The 11,250-nt window shown below is 38.8% G+C and overlaps 1 long non-coding RNA gene across 2 annotated transcripts in view; it reads right to left on the bottom strand.

The window, feature by feature from the left end:
- Positions 1-664: 664 nt before the first annotated feature.
- Positions 665-11,250, bottom strand: part of LOC146596227 (uncharacterized) — a 31,250-nt gene continuing 20,664 nt past the window's right edge. Inside the window, exons 3-5 of one of the 2 annotated variants that reach the window (XR_014895782.1) lie at positions 4,415-4,566; positions 3,417-3,602; positions 665-1,059 (exon numbers count right to left, since the gene is read on the bottom strand). This is a non-coding gene — a long non-coding RNA (uncharacterized LOC146596227). Of the gene's footprint in view, positions 1,060-2,167; positions 2,337-3,416; positions 3,603-4,414; positions 4,567-11,250 lie in introns of those variants that run through there. The other variant, XR_014895783.1, reaches the window with a different exon arrangement.

Here is an 11,250-nt window from a genome sequence, read left to right as displayed (position 1 = left end):
ATAATGAGATAAACAATGGTTTGTTAAATTCTGAATTCATTTTCTAACCTCATGAAAAGCTCTGCATACTGCTTTTCACAATATTGGGAATTGTCCAGCTGCACATGCACATCAGTAAAGCACAGGAGGCTCAAATTTAAGAATCAGAGCAGAACCCGAATAAAAACTTTGCACAAAACTAGTAAGGCACTGAGACCTGAATTTCTCAGCTGCATTTGCCAGGGTGTTTGTGCAATTAGGCTTCAGCTAGATACAGACCAAGACAGAAATGGGAAGGAAGGATTTTACGTATTATTATCCTTCTGAGTTTTTTCTGAGAAGGTCTGTATTTTGTATAAACTACTGGGTAATCTCTCAGGCTGAATACACTTTCTTCCTCTGTAGAGAGTAGCAAAGATCCGTGGAAGCTCTCGCCACTGATAAAAACAACTGCTTTTGAATTTTTGCTTTCTGTGCAATTGAGATCTATTTTATAAGCAGCTTTTTGTTTTGTGGGATTATCGGGTCAGTTTGGAACCTAGCTCATGCAACTGATACAACAACTTTCTGAGAACATTTCCATCTTTCCATTCAGCAAGAAAAGCTTCATACTTCTGATAAGGGCTCCTCCTACACAGATAGATTACAGACAATCCAATTAAACAGAAAGTGAAAACAAATAATATAAGTCTAGATTTTTTTTTATTATTTTGTCCAATAATTTTTTCATAGAAAAGCATGTAGGTAGGTGCAGGAACAGGGATGGTATGCAGATGTCCTTCTGCCAGGGGAAGGCACAAAGTACTAGATTATACACTATGTATGACTATATTTCCTCTCGGTCATCCTTTGATCTATTGAATTTTTTAAGAAGTTTTTGCACAGTGGAACAGCTCCATTTGTAGTGAGAATAGATGCTCTCTGCCTCCTCTTACTCCACTCTGTCTCCTGTTGCCTATATCATAATGTCTGGGCCTCTCTTCTGTGAGAAAAACAGGAGATTTGGGGTTGAATCATCTCCAGAAGGGCAGGAAACTGACGTGAAGTCTCTAAGATTCTGAACAAGTGATCCAGTTTTCACTGTAAAGTAAAATGAAGTATACTATCAGAATGGAGTTTAAGTCCATCCCTGAGTAAATCAGGGCTGAGTAAAGAACTTCAAAATTAAGGTTTTCAATATATATGCACCTTAACTGGGACTATATTCCATCTTTGACACCTATGTCTTTTTTGGATGAGTCCCTTACACTGTGTCCTGGAAACCACCCTAGTAGAAGAGGTATGTAGAAGTAGTAGAAGGAATGAAGATTCCTCGCTATCAGCAGAGAATTGGCTGTTTCTCAAGYTGCCTGGATATTACAGGTAAACAAATTTCTTTGCTAAAAGTACTGCTGTTATTCAGAAACAGTAGGTCTTGCGGTTTTGTGCCAGGGCAGGCAATTTTATTCAGCTAAAGTAGTTCTTTGGAGCTAAGTTGTGCCATAGCATCTGGAATTTATTAAGGCATTTCCCTTGCACACGAACACTTCAAAGTTGGAGCTGTATTATCGTAGGTCATGGGTCACATGGAGGTCCAAGCTTCAGAATCTTTCTTCATTAAACTGTTTCCTTCTGTAATGTATTTTGTATATTTGGTTGTTGAATGGGCAGTTGATTCTGTCTATGGATACCTGCTTGGGTCCTCCCATTCCCAAACACCAAACCATTAATATTCCTATTCACTAAGCCACTCATTACTTGTTTAAGTTACCATTTAAAAACCACTGGCCAAAACCACTGAGACTCATGCTGATATTTGAATTGCAAGATATTTGCATTTCAGATGCAAAAAAAATGTAGCTGGGATCTGTCTGAGGCAGAGGGTACTTTTCCCATGGCAAGGATGTTATATGTAGGATGCAGGAGGAACATCATCTTTGTCCTAGACAAGTTGGAAAAAGATTGTCTTAATTCCCTAGAAAAATGGTTCTAGCTCTATACTGTTAGAGTAGGGACCTAGGATGTGACTCAAAGCTTGCTTCATGTGTTACAAAAGAAACAAGAAAATAGATGTGAATGAAAACGATTGAAGAGTCTTTGGCCACAGAAGCTGAGGAAGGCCTACAGATGACTCCACTTCACACAACTCCTAAGCAGGAAGGACATTTCTTTTTTAACTGAAAAAATGACCACTTTCTGTAAATCCTGTATTTTATTTTCCCTGGGTAACTCAGATATTTTACAATGGCAATAAAGTTTTAATTTAAAGCATCAGTGATACAATCTTTCAAGAGGTAATGCTTGGTTTAGTCTTTGTCAGTTCTTTGGTCCAAATCTCCTGGTCTTCAGTTTTCATGGGCCATTAATGAAGAGATGAACTGCAGAAGAGAAACTTGAACCATTAAATCCATGCCATTAGTTCTTTTGTCCTGTTTATCATTTGTATCCAGGTAGTAACTGAAATTTTCTGTAAACACCTATTTCTTGCCCCATTTTTCTTTCCTGCTTGGGCAGTTATTATTTTAGTCTGAGCATTGCTTTTGCCTACAAGCTCACTTGCATAGGGAGAAAATGTGAATACTGATATTTTATTGACTTATTTTATTTCTCAAAAATGCTATGACTTTGTGTAACTGTTGATCTAAAATGTATTGTTTTGCTGTCTAAAAAAATATTAATCATAAGTTCAAGAAAGGGGAACAGAAATAGCAAAGATGAAGCTGGAACAGAAAATGCATAAAACATTGGGAAGATGTAAATAAATTTGCCAAGCATGCCTGTTAAATCCTAAGAATATCAATGATTTTATAGAAATAATTGCTTAAATGCTAAAGCAAAATGTTTCTGATTGTGACTGCTGTATTTATTGTATGTTTTGATAGCTCCAGATATTCCACAATCTGAAACATCTGAAGTATTGAAGTCATTATCCTTTCAAAGTAAAAAGAAATATTAGGTATGCAAATAGAATTAATGATAAGGATTTTTTCTACAAAAAAGTCACAATAATTTTGAATAAATTATTTTAAAGAAAGAAAATGAAACTAAATTTTCTGCTTTCATTCTGAAAAAAAGCCATGAACATTTTTAACATAAATAGCTATTAATTTAGAAACCTGCTCAGTTGAGGAGATATTTTCTTTCACATATTAACCCAGAAAATTCTCAGCCATTTCAGTATTTGATATCCTAAATGGCAATAAATTTTGGGCAGTGGCAATTTCTCTATGATAGCCATTCTGCTTTGTATAATGCTGTGTCTTTTTCTTATGTTCATTACTTTAGAATTTCAATCTTATTTAACTACACCAAGGAGAAAGGAAAATTACCTTCCAGCTAGGTGAAACCAAAGCTTCAAAAAGCCTACTCTATTTTGGATGCCCAGTTTGAATACTTCCAAGCTAAGTACAGGAAATAAAGTGGCATCTGAAATTAGTGGGCCTATGTTAATGACTTACTCAAGGACACTGAGGAGGAAGCTGGAGAAACATAAATGAATTCACTCTGTTCAATACCATTCCCCATCCAAGGCCACCTTCTCTTCATCCAAGGCCAGCTTCCCCTTTTCACCACATTATAGCGGGAGGGTAAATCAAAATCAGCATCTGGCCTTCTTCACAGCAGTGATGGAGGATAATTTAAGCCTGTGGAAGTCAACGGATAAAAACAACTATTATAAGGGGCTGATCAAAGTGTCTCTAAAGTTATAAAAATTGTCCAGCACAGGATTTCCTGTCTAATCACATGGAGGTATTACCTGTGTCATAGTATCACTCAGAGGTTATAACCAGGAACATGGTCCTTGTAGCATCGGTCTGAGTAATCACCCAATCCTCTTCCTTGTCTTCTGCCGCAGGAGGACCTGGGTGTCAGACTAGAAGGAACAGAAGGCCTGGAAGAGACAGCACAGCTCACAAAGCCCCTCCTTGACCATTTCCTACAACACTTGCAGCCAGGTACGTAGTGAGAGCCACCACTGATCTGTGTAGGACAGCAAAGGGGAAAGGAAGAAAGAGTAGGGACCATCTTTCCTCCAGTACATCTTTGGTATTTGCACAAGGGTGGGCGCTTCATCAGGAAGTCCTGTTACCACGCCAAGCTGAGAGGCACGTTTTGCCACATGAACCCGGAGGGCCTAGCACTATATTCTAGCATGGATAAATTCGGAAAATCTCCATCAGGAAAAAGTATTTTTCAAATATTAAGAAAGACAGAAAAAGATTATAAGAATGCTGGAAATGCTATACAAACAATATATCTATTCTCTACCTGTGTCACTTGCCGAAGATTTGGATGGATTTTAGCTACAAGGAGTCAGCTAGTCTGACTGTGTATATATTAAAGACTGCACAAATGGGCACAGTCTCTATTCAGATAATACAATCAACCTCTAGTTCCTTTGTACAACTGAATGGCACTAGTGACACATGTTGTTTCAGTTTGCTGCATAGCTTACCTGTTTCCATGCTTCATCCAACACTCTTCCTCTGGAGGAAATTGAGCCCACAATCAGCTTTGGCATACGGATTTTCCTCTTCTTAGGAACTGTTAACATCTCATCAGTCAAGTCAGGATGCCAACTAAAAAGCAATATTCTTTTTCCTGAAGCTAAGGGGAAAAAATAAACCATCAGCGATGAACTTAAAATAGGCATTTTATTCAGTTTATTAAATGCTAGATTTCATTGTAAATAAGCTTATTTTGTATATTGCTTCTTTTCTGTCGTTTCTTTTTTCCCTACAAAGACACAAGTAATTCACATCCTATCTAGTGTAGAACTGATCTGTAAAAAACACTAAGAACATGTTTAATGGAATGGGAAGAAGAGAAACACAAAATAATAATCTCTCTCTCTCTCTGTCTGCCTGTCTCTCTCTCTCTTCCCCCCGTCTCCCTCGACAGTTTTCAGTGCTGTCTTACAAAAACAAACCTTTGGACCCCCAGCAACAAACAGCCACTCACTTGTTAGTAAGAATCCAAATGGATATTGCAGAGTCTGACTACTTATGCTTTTGAGATGTAGATAGCAAAATTGCTTTTTGAAGGAGTAAAATCCTAAAGCAGTTAAAGCCCAGGGTTCAGTTTTTTCTTCTTCTTTTGATAAATGCATTTACATTTTAATTTTCACTGTTTTCAATTTTCATCAGTGAAAGGCTGTATTTCTGGATGAAACGCACAATAATAAAATGTTCTCCAGTCCATAATTTTCTTGTAATTCACAGAAATGATCTGAGGGCATATAGCTCATGACAATATATATTATAGTGTTCAGTGCAGGGAACTCAATTGTTAGGGCTGCAATTTCAAACATATGTATATTAATGAACTGGCTTTGGCTTCATTAGAAATTCCTATAGACTTTTTTTTGCTGACATAGAATCATCACCACTGTAATCTTACACATATGCAAAGATTGACAGAACTGTGCATGTTTTTTTCATTTATTTAATCAATATATGTGTGAATGCCAATTATCTTGCTGAAATCCATTTAATAGTCTTATTTTTTTAAGGCTGTATGGCATCATAGATTATGAAAGGAACAGAACAATGCAACATGCCATGCCTTACATTATTTGACAAAACAGCTTTATTTATAAGAGGAACATACTCTAAATACTTCTGTGCTTTTATGGCAATCAGTTCCCTTCCTGTGCTTGAAATCAAATTTTTCTAATGTAAAAAGAAAAGTCCAAGCAAACACTGGAAACATTATTGGTCTTTATCCACAGCATGTATATATCTGCCTTGCACTGAAACTTGGGACACATTTTACCTCCATATTTTAATCACTCTGGCTATTAGAACGAATCAAGAAAAAAATTATTGTAATTTGCCAAACAGACAGCGGCATCTAAAGTTAACAACTGTTAATGCAGTACGCACTATGAAATGTAAGATTGGTGTGCACAGCTATAAAAAGCATACAGACCCTATTCTCAAAAAAAAGAGATACATCAATAAATAAGATTAGTTAAGAAACCAGAGTGTAAGGCAAAGTACGTAGGAGGTCAAGAAAAGTCTAGGAGGTAAAGCTCAGAAGCAATGCTGAAAGAAGACCGGAATGGAGAATGCATTCAGCACTCCCCCGAAGAACACAAACAGGCTGCAAGCAACCACGGGCAGTCTTGAGGGAACCGGCGTTTTCATCTCAGCAGTGACCGTTCACCCATCAGGAAGTGTCCCTCTGACCACGCCAAGGAAGCCCAGAGCGCTGTTTGAATGCTGGTTCTTTGGGGAGATTGCACTGCTCTTTTTTGCAGACACTGCAATGAGTTCTTTTTCTGCCTGCGGCTGGCATCTTGCCCTACTCGCATTCCTTTCTCTTTCTCTCCCTAAAGCTTCATTTTCTTCCTGCCTAGGGAGCTCCTCCTTGCGCCTTTTTTATGTCTTCTGATCGGGCTTAGTTGTTTTGGTTTGGTCATCCTTCTCCTCCCCATGCGGCTGTCAGGTTTTTACTCTGCTTTAGTGCCGATGCAGTGTGAGTAGCGAGAGGGGACTGATGCGGCTGCAGCTCCAGCCTCTGCACCCTCCCTCCGGCAGCTCCGCTGGTGCTGTTTAAGAAAGGCCTTGCCATAGGCCTGCTCCTCTGGCTTCACTTCCTTCCCCATTCTAGGTCTTACTGACGGGTTTTTTTCTACTTCTTCCAAGGCACAGTTACATCCTGTCTTTCATCATCTGTTAAAATTTTACAATAGGGGCTAAAAGAGTCCACTCTTAGCAAACAAGTGACTGGAGAGCTAACTAGCTGGAAAAATATCTGAGGACAAACATGAGAAAGAGATAACAAAGTAAAACATAGAACTGGTGCTAATGTTGTGGTTGTAATGAGACATGAACGATATCACATTGGAAATGAAATCAAGATTGGGCTAAGATTCTAAGTAACTGGAAGAGTCAGTAAACTTAAAGAACAAGATTATGTAACACTGTGCTTGCCTGAAGCTGGATTTTCCCCAGACCTGATACAACCGATACAATTTAAAATGTGATTGCATTAACTGCAGTGTAAACTATTTAAAAAAATAAGAAGGAAGCAAATTCAGTTCTACGATGATTATTCTTCATTATATTTGCATAATGATACATAGTATTCTAAACAGAATATATATGTACTTATTAAGAGAGTGATGTTGTCAATATATTTATTCTGAGAAATTCTCTACTGAACTACTGCTGAAATCAGAGTATTCTCGCAGAATTGAATATATCACACTTGCTCTCTCACAGGATCATGTCCTCCACATTTTTGGAAACTTAGTTAGGATTGTCATATTCATCCTAAATTTATTTGACCATAATTCATGCTTGGCAATGCAGTGGGTAAGCCAAAAGGGACATACTAGACATAAGAAGAGAGTGCCTCACTACAGGGAACAGTTTATTGCAGTGATTATTTATAAACCCTTTCAGTTCCCCAAGTTGTGCTTTAGCAGTTGATTATAGTTTTTCTCAGCATTTCATAAGCTGTTCACAACGTGACAGATTAATCTGGCTGTTAAATTAAGTTTCTGATTAATTTTGTATCAGTTATGACACCAAGAGGAGATATTTGCCCCTAGTCACAATCCACATAAGCAAAGAAACGGAACTTCACTGCTTAACACCTATCCCCAGTAAAAGCTGGCAGCCCAGGCAAGAGTCTCTATAAGCTAAAACTCCCTTTGATTTTCCGGATGTTTTTTTCCCAAGTTAAGGCTGCAGGACGTGGCTGTGAGTTTGCAAGCGCCAAGTAACTGAACTGAGTTTTACTACCCCATTACTCATGTGTCTCTCTATTTTTTCCCCAAACTCTTTATATAACTGCCACAGTTACTTTGCACCTTGCAAGAGATGGATGAGCTAAGAAACACCTCTTTAGCAATACCTGTGGCACTTGCCAAGAGCCAAGTCATCTATTTTACGTAGGATATAAGCAGCAGCTCTGTGTGCTGCAGGCCAACTGCAGGCCAGCTGTCCTGCAAATAAATTCTGCTCTTCTCAAGTTGACCCTGTGCGTACATTTAAACACTTCATTCTCCAGGACTCGGTCCTGCACCATGATGCATAGTGTCTACAAGATGAAGCCTACAGCCACAGACAACCATCCCTGCCTCCCCAAAGAGGGTCCAAGCAGATGCCAAAGCCAGAGCTGATGGTGAAGAGGATAGGAAGCTCACCAGATGGCTCCAGGCAAGTTGCTGCTGATATTCCTCATGCAACTTTCACTGTTTTATTTGGTTGCTAATAAGCAAGAACAATTACAATTAATATTCAGCTTGCCCTGTGAGGTAAGGAGGTAAGTACTGGGGACACTAGCAGAGAAGACTTCACAGAAGGATTAATTACCAAAGTCAGAATTAGAATTTGACCATTTCTGCCTCAGACCATTAGATCACTGCTCTGTTTTCTTGCCTGGGTATGACCCTGGGATTACAAGAGCCGTTTTCCCAGGTTTCCCTTGCTGTCCTTAGCATCTAATCACAATGGACAGTAAGTCCGCTCTTGGGTAGAAAGGGCAAGGGAAACAAATAGTAAGCCAAGGCTTGCTGTTACCTGTATATTGCATTCTCCATTACAACTGTTCGGCAGAGATGCTTGTTTCTTAGGAATCAGTTATTTGCACACTGCTTGTCCTAGGTATTGTGCAGCAACTGATTCTTCCTATTCATAGATAGGGCTAATTTACCTTTCTGCAGAAGTAGTTTTCTTGGAAAACAGTGCTTTAGGTGACAAATACAAAAAACATTCTCCCACAGTAAGTACCTTCTTCTGTAGATAGATTTGCCTGACCAACAGAAACTTCTCTGGCCTAAATTCAAAAATGCAGACTTTTTATGTAGGAGTCAAAAAAAAATCTACAGTGCAGGAGGAAAGGGAAATCACTGAATCTTTCCAGGAGTATTTTTCCTTCTTCCAGCACCTATTTTTCCAAGAGACTAGATCCTACAGGATGACAGTAATTGCTGTGGCTTACGCACATGCTGCTTTGTCAGCCCTAGCCCAAGGTGGCATGAGTTAAGGTAGGTTCTGCTGGCCAGCAGTCTGACAAAAGGACAGTGCCCATTACTTAATTTGGGAGATAAAGCAGCTTTAAGCACTTGGGAAATCTTAGGGTTTTTTTTTTATAAAATTGTTTATTAGTGGCCCTGCAATGACGTCCTCCCATGATCAGGTTTTCTGACACGAGACAAAGCAGTGCCACAGGAGGCAGCAGGAATAGACTTACATAATGAAAATAGCTGCTATGTCAAAGTGCAGTTCTGCTCCCATTGGAGTCAACAAGAAAATTATCTGACTGGAAGAAAGTGTGCATGTATGGTACTGAATTAAGCCGGTTCTCTCTTCTGCAGCTCAGTCGCTGCCCCTGTATCACCCCTTCACGTCTGAGTGCAGGCACAGAAGTTTCTCCCTCAGCAGCAGACGGTCTTGCTTTCCCTTTTCCTCACTCCACAGCCTGTGCAGAGGTATCCCTGCTCAGAGCTATGCTCTGAACGCCTGCCCTTCTCATGCCCTTCTGTAGCCTACAATACCATGCCCTTACTTATCCTAGGTACAAAGTAAGTGAAAAAAATACTTAGAGTGGGCTTTGGTTTTCTTAGCCTGTAGCTTCTGGATTTGGTGGGCTTTTCTCCTTGCAGTTGAGCTGACTTTCACAGCAAATAGCATAGATTAAGTTCTGTGCTCTGAGCAAAGATTTCTCATTTCATACATCATTTATAACTTTCTGCAGTGACTCCACAAAGTCAGTATCTCTCCATAACACAAAGATGAGAAGGATGGAAAATATAGCTGAAAAAGTGACAAACCTGCAAATTGCATTTATGTAGAGTTCTGGTGCCACAAAGCTTCTAGTGCAATTTTATGGAAACCTAGCAAGTTCAGTATAAATAAATTTGCAGTTTAGGGAAGTTATGCATTTATGGATTTCAGCATAGTGCCATATTACAGCTTAGCAAAGATACTAAATATCTCTCACACAAAATGGAAATTAAATCTGCTGTTCTATTTTGTTATATCAGGACTTTGCCTCTGGTGTGCTAGGCATAGATTTCACTATTCTTCCCTAACAGAAGTTGCAGTAGTAGTAAAAAATCACATAATCAAAACCTACTTCTGCAAAAGTTGCAAACACTAAGTACATCAGATTGCTTTATAATTGGCAAGTGATGGCTTTTTTGATTTTCTGTGTTTCTCTGTGCTATTTTATCAGTCAGTCAGCACAGGCAAACATAGAGCTAACTGTGGAAGAACCCCACTTTTTGGTGACATCCTGATTCCTGTGAAGTAAGTGGCAAACCTCAAGCAGATTATATTAGGGCCACAAACTGCTCCTTCGTGCTGAGTATTTGTCTATGGAATGAGAGCCAGTTGCCAAAAATACTGGTCCTGCTCCTGCTTTCACAGCTGGATAATCAGGATTTACTACGACCTAAATTGATGAAGACAGAACAGGGCAAATGAGAGGAGAATAGGGTATATACCATCTGCAGTGAATTTCCAGACACTTACCAATTATGAACTGAAAAAGTGGGAGGCTTTTTACCAACCTTCAATTTCTAATGGGCAAAGGTTGACACGAAAAAATCTTATTGTGATCGTCTCCCACATTTAATTGTATTTGAATTTGATATGAAATAATATCAGTAGTATACACACAGACACACACGTAAGCACACACACATATAAAACATAAAATTGAATTCAGGTTGATGCTTTTCATTTCAGTACAGCATGTTGCCATCAGATAAAGAAAAAATATATTATTCTCTGTCTAGTTCTTCCAAAGGAAATAATACCAAAGGTTTAAGAACATGCATTGGCTTCCTTCCTGATAGGATTTAAAATGTTCTTTCCCAATGTAAGTGCAAAACCAAACATTAAGGTTGAAAATCAGGCACACTAGTCACGCATATTCAAAACTGATGTGAAAAACCTGGAGCTGCTGAAGCCAGTGGCACAACTCCCATTGGCTTCAAGGGGCCAAGATTCCATCCAATGTTCCTGTGAGAACATTAAGTTGGCTACATTCTAGATCTCATTTAATGGACTACAGTAACCTACATGATTTATTAAGATCTACATTCAACACAGAAATCAATTGAATTGTGGAAAGTATTTAAATTAATGTGTCCATAACAACAGTACTTCTAAATTAACGTACATTCAAAATCTTTTTTTTTCTCTGTACTGTCTGATTTCTTGCTGTCTACAGAAGTATTGCAATAACTAAATTTTCCCACTTTTCCCACAACAGAACAGCATAGCAGGGTTATCATAGGTTTCCTTAAAAACAAACGAAAACACCTTCACT

This window comes from Rhea americana, unplaced genomic scaffold (genome assembly GCF_003343005.1).
Source record: "Rhea americana isolate MKP2758 unplaced genomic scaffold, rheAme1 scaffold_205, whole genome shotgun sequence".
Taxonomy (NCBI): Eukaryota; Metazoa; Chordata; class Aves; order Rheiformes; family Rheidae; genus Rhea; species Rhea americana.
The sequence above is the reverse complement of the archived record's forward strand: the minus strand, read 5'-3'. Positions and strand labels throughout refer to the sequence as shown.